Source organism: Heteronotia binoei, unplaced genomic scaffold (assembly GCF_032191835.1).
Source record: "Heteronotia binoei isolate CCM8104 ecotype False Entrance Well unplaced genomic scaffold, APGP_CSIRO_Hbin_v1 ptg000648l, whole genome shotgun sequence".
Taxonomy (NCBI): Eukaryota; Metazoa; Chordata; class Lepidosauria; order Squamata; family Gekkonidae; genus Heteronotia; species Heteronotia binoei.
This window is the reverse complement of record NW_026800061.1, coordinates 25,355-31,354: the sequence shown is the minus strand read 5'-3', so window position 1 is coordinate 31,354 and position 6,000 is coordinate 25,355.

Here is a 6,000-nt window from a genome sequence, read left to right as displayed (position 1 = left end):
CTTTGTATTTTTAATAGTTGATTGTATGACAGCCATTTTTCCTCACCTGTCTCAGCTGTTATTTTTATCACTTCTGCTGGCACTATCCATAATGGTTTTCTTTCATCACCATATTTCTTATATTTCATCCAGGTATTCAACAAATTATTTCTTATATAATGGTGAGAGAAAAAACTATCCATCTTTTTCTTCCCATAATACATATAAGCGTGCCAGCTGAATTTATTTCCATGACCTTCCAATGCTAAAAGTCTTTTATTCAGCAGCGTCACCCAATCTTTTATCCATGCTAAACAAACTGCTTCATGATATAATCTTAAATCTGGTAATTGGAATCCTCCCCTTTCTTTAGCATCTATTAAAACTTCCATTTTAATCCTTGGTTTCTTCCCAGCCCATACAAATTCTGAAATCTTCCTTTGCCATTTGTTAAATTGTTTACAGTCTTTCACAATCGGAATAGTTTGAAACAAATACATTATTCTCAGCAAAATATTCATCTTAATTGCAGCTATTCTTTCAAGCAATGACAAGTTAAGCTTATTCCATTTTATCTCATCTTCATCCATTTTACGACATAGCTTTTCATAGTTATTTTTGAACAGGTCAATATTCTTCATTGTTATTTCCACACCCAAATATTTTACTTTAGAGGTGACTTCACATCCTGTTAGTCTCTGCAACTCCTTTTGTTTATTTACTTGCATATTCTTACATAAAAATTTTGATTTTTCTTTATTAACATAAAATCCTGCCAGTTCTCCATATTCTTGTATTTTAGCTAACAACAAAGGTGTTACTTGTGTAGGATTTTCATTTATAAACATTATATCATCTGCAAATGCTCTATATTTGTAAATAAATCCTTTAACTCTCAACCCTTCTATTTCCTTATCATCTTGTATTTGCAGGAATAAAATTTAAATGTGTGAAGCCTGCTGGGTCCAAAAAACCCAGTGGCAGTATCCCTTTAAGACTATAAAGCCCAGTAAATAATCAAATGTCTCACCTGCACTAAATGAAACACACATGTCCCTTACAAGGCAGAGAGCAGAAGAATATTGAAAATCCATATGTTAAAGCTAAGCTAAAAGTTTACAAACTTTTCAGTTAAGTTTACATTGACTAAACATTTTAGAGGCTGCCCAAGGTAAAGAATTAATGGAAGCCAAACTGAATCATATTATATTAGAGTTCTTTGGTACCACGTGACCAAGCTTCATACTCAGATGATTCCAGTTTGCCCCTGTGTATAGTTTAAAGAACTATTCTAAAGATTTATTAAAGATCAATTCAGGAGCAAGTTAAGATGGTGTAATTTTAATTCCACTGAAATTAGTTGGACAGCCATTCTGATGCAACAGCATAATTTGCAAGTTAACTTTTACGACTGCAAATGTATATAGGACTAGGATAAACTGTTTTAAATCCAAGGATTCTGGCTTGAGTGGTTTGTGGAGGGCAGCCTTAGATCCTTTCATATTGCTGGTAGAAGCCATGAGTTTACAACAGTTCAAATCAGTTTAGTCTTGGCAAACCGAAAAACTCTCCAGATCTTGTCTAAAATAATTCAAACGTTATGGGAGCCATCTAGTGGCACAAAACAGGCATAGCACTTGAAAATCAACTGCCAACTCTTATAGAAGTCTATAATGGTTAGAAGCACAAATAAAGCAGATATTGTATTTTATTCCTGATAATTATGAATTATCCCTGCACAACTTTTCAGTTAAGTTTACATTGACTAAACTTTTACTATTTTACTTTTGGCTAACAGACCCATTTTTTTCAAACATGATATAAAAGCCCTATTCAGCATATGTTTATCCTGCCTTTTCTCCAAACAGCAGCATGCATGGCATTTTCCTACTTTGCCATTTAGTCTCACAGTAACCCTGTGAGGTAGGTAATGCTGTGAGAATGTGCTGGTTCAGCAGTCTTGATGGCAGCTCACCCAGCAAACTTGATTTGCACCCAGCTCTTCTAGATGCTAGTCTAACATACCAGTCATACACTACCTGACCTTTAAAAAATTAAAAACCTGCTTGAGAACCCATGCTTTGCTGTGTCAGAGGGAATGAGTGGTAGCTCAGGAGGAGGAGTTTGCAAATCCCAATGAGGGGGAGTGTAGCACAGCAGCCTTTGAGCCTGAGAGAGAAAGGCTTTTTAATGTGGAAACAGCCCTGGGTGAGAACTGCCACTCTCCCCAATGGGGTGGGTGTAGGGAAGGTCTTTTAAGGTGAGAGCTGCCACAGCCAGAATCCATATCCCCAACAGGATGGGCAAGGAGAAGGCCTTCTAAGGTGAGAGAAGCTGGCCACAACCAGAATCCATCTCTCCAAAGGGGGTGGGGTAGAAGCACCAATTCTGGATGGGACAGAAGTCATGAAGAGGCAGGTGTGGATTGGGGAGCCTTGGAGCAGGACCAGATTGATACGTTTTTGAGGAGGTGGGAATTAAAAAATGATGTCCCCTTATGGGCCCATTCTATTCTATGGGCTCATAAAATAGAATGGACTCCATACCCAATTTGGCCCCCCCTCCAGCGGCACCCTGGGCATGCGCCCCCTCTGCTCCCTCCTAGATCCAGCCCTGGCTTGGAGTGATGATTCTTGTAGGGATGAGGGGGTGTTAAAATATCCTAATGAGATGGCGTGGTTTCTTAGTTGAGGATCCTTGCACCTGCTGAGAGCCTGTGCTTCACTGTAGTCAGAGGATAAGTGGTGGTTCACAAGCCCATAAAATACATGCATAGATATGTAGATGGGGAAGACTGGAGGTGCCAATTCTTGGGGGGATGCAGCTCATGAGGAAGAAATGTTAAAATATCCCAATGAAGGGATGCAGTTCCTCCACTGAGGAACCTAGCATCTGCTGAGACCCTATGCTTGGCTATGGAAGAGGGACAGGTTGTGGCTCAAAAGGAGGTGTTCACAAATCCCAGTGAGGGGGAGTGTGGCTCAACAACCCTTGAGTTTAAGAGAGAAAGGCCTTTTAACAATGAAAGAGAGCCCTGGGTGACAGTGGCTGGGTCCAACCAGAATCCATCTCCCCAATGGGGTGGACGATTTAGGGTAGGGGGGACAAACATGGTGATGGGGTGTATGTGGGTGGGAGGCTGAAAGCTCTGATGCTTGGGGGAACATAAATGTTCTTGGGGGACAGAAATAGAATCATAGAACCATAGAGTTTTAAGATACCCTCAGGGTCATCTAGTCCAACCCCCTGCACAATGCAGGAAATTCACAAATACTACCCCCTAAGTTCACAGGATCAGCATTGCTGTCAGATGGCCATCTAACCTTTGTTTAAAAACCTCCAAGGAAGGAGAGCCCAACACCTCCTGAGGAAGCCTGTTTCACTGAGGAACTGCTCTGTCAGTAAGGTCTTCCTAATGTTGAGCCGGAAACACTTCTGATTATAGGTCAGTCAGTCTGACTTCAATACCAGGAAAGTTGGTGGAAACCATTAAAAAAGAAAGAATTAGTAGGCACATTGATGAACAAAAGTTATTGAGAAAGACTTGGCATGAGAAGATCTGTAAGGGAAGATGTTGTCTCACTAACCTGTTAGAATTCTTTGAAGGGGTGAACAAACATGTGGACAAAGGGGACCCAATAGATGTTGTTTACCTTGTTCCAGAAAACTTTTGATAAAGTTCCTCATTAAAGGCTCCTAAGTAAGCTTGAGAGTCATGGGGTAAAAGGACAAGTCCTCTTGTGGATCAAGAACTGGCTAATTAATAGGAAAATGAGAGTGAGTATAAACGGGCAATTTTAAGAGTGGAAGGTGGTAAGCACTGGGGTACCACAGAGCTCAGTACTGGGTCTGATGCTTTTTTGTTTAAACCAATTTATTATACTGCAATATATTGTAATAATACTTATCATCTGTTATTAAAAAGTTAATACAAATACATTACATCTTCTCCACCCTCCCCCCTTTTCATGACCCCTGGCAGTGTATTTTAATTAAATTGCTAAAAAAAAGGTAATTTTATCTATTAAAGAATCTTCATAAAGAGATCTTAAAACAAAAAAAAAAGAATAGGGGGGGAAAAAAACAAAAAAAACCCCATATGTTATAATTGTAATCCATCTTCATAATAATCCTTTAGTTCTTATCAAAAGAAAAAAGAAAAAAATACGTTCACATTGTCTCGCATTTTGACTATAATCCATTTATCATTCCTTTAAAGTTCAACCATTGTCAAAAATCGCCAAATATCCTTTAACATTCCATTGTTTTTCAACATATTTTTGAAACTTTCCCCACTCCTTTTTAAACTTCTCTAGATCATATTCTTTTAAGATTCTTGTAAGCTTGTCCATTTCACTTCAATGCATAACTTTTAAAGTCCAGTCCCAATTTTCTGGTGTTTTGTCTTGCTTCCACATCTGCGCATATAATGTCCATGCAGCTGAAAGCATATACCAAATTATCGTTCTATCTTGTTTCGGAAATGTTTCCATTTGTAATCCAACAGAAAGATGTCTGGTCCCTTCTTAATGTTATAACCCAAAATTTTCGAAATCTCTTGCTGAATCATTTGCCAAAATTGTTTTTCCTTTTTACAAGTCCACCACATATGGTAGAAAGATCCTTCTTGTTTTTTACATTTCCAACATCTATCCGACACCTGATTGTTCATTTTTGCCAATTTCTTAGGTGTCACATACCACCTATATAACATTTTGAAACAATTTTCTTTAATATTGTAACATGTCAATATCTTCATAGAGTTCTTCCATAAATATTCCCATGACTCCATCTGTATTTCCTTATTTATATTTATCACCCATTTTATCATTTGAGATTTAACTACTTCATCTTCCGTAGACCATTTCAATAATAGTTTATAAGTTCTTGAAATCAATTTTTCATTTTCACCAAACAGCATTCTCTCCAATTCTGTTTGTTCTTGTCTTATTCCATCATTTTTAATGTCCTGTTCAAGCAAACTCTTAATTTGTTGCGGTTGGAACCAGTTATATTTATATTGTAATTCCTCAGCCGATTTTAATTCCACCTTTCCTCCATGTATTTTTAAAAGCTGTTTATATGATAACCACTTCTCTTCTTTAGCATCTGAATATAATTTTATTACTTCTGTTGGCACAATCCAGGGCGGTTTCCTCTCATCCTCATCTCTTTTATATTTTAACCAGGTATTTAGCAAATTGCTTCTTATATAATGATGCAAAAAAACCCGTCCATCTTACTTTTCCCATAACACATATAAGCATGCCAACCAAAAACATTTCCATGACCTTCTAATACTAGTAGTTTTTTATTTAATAATGTCATCCATTCCTTGATCTACACCAAACATACTGCATCATGGTACAACTTTAAATCAGGCAGTTGGAAACCTCCTTTTTCTTTTGCATCAGTCAAAATTTTCATTTTAATTCTTGGATTTTTCCCAGCCCATACAAATTCTGAAAGTTTCCTTTGCCATTTATTAAATTGCTTGTTATCTTTCACTATTGGAATTGTTTGAAACTGGAACATAATTCTTGGTAAGACATTCATCTTGATTGCAGAAATTCTGTTCAGCGTAGACAAATTCAACTTGTTCCATTTTATCAAATCTCCATCAATGTTACTCCAAAGCTTCTCATAATTATTTTTGTACAAGTCAATATTTTTTGTTGTGATTTCCACACCTAAATATTTTACTTTGGGGGTAACTTCACACTCTGTTAACCTTCCTGTTTGCTCTTTGACATATTTTACACAAAATTTTCAATTTTTCTTTGTTTATATAAAAGCCTGCCAGTTCTCCATATTCTTGTATCTTACTAAGCAACAATGGTTTTACATGAGTGGGGTTTTCATTTATAAATGTTATATCATCTGCAAACGCTCTGTATTTATAAGAAAAACCTTTCAATTTCAGTCCCTCTATCTCTTTATCTTCTTGAATTTGCATAAGCAAAACCTCTAAAGTCATTATAAATATCAATGGAGATAGAGGGCAACCTTGTCTTGTTCCTT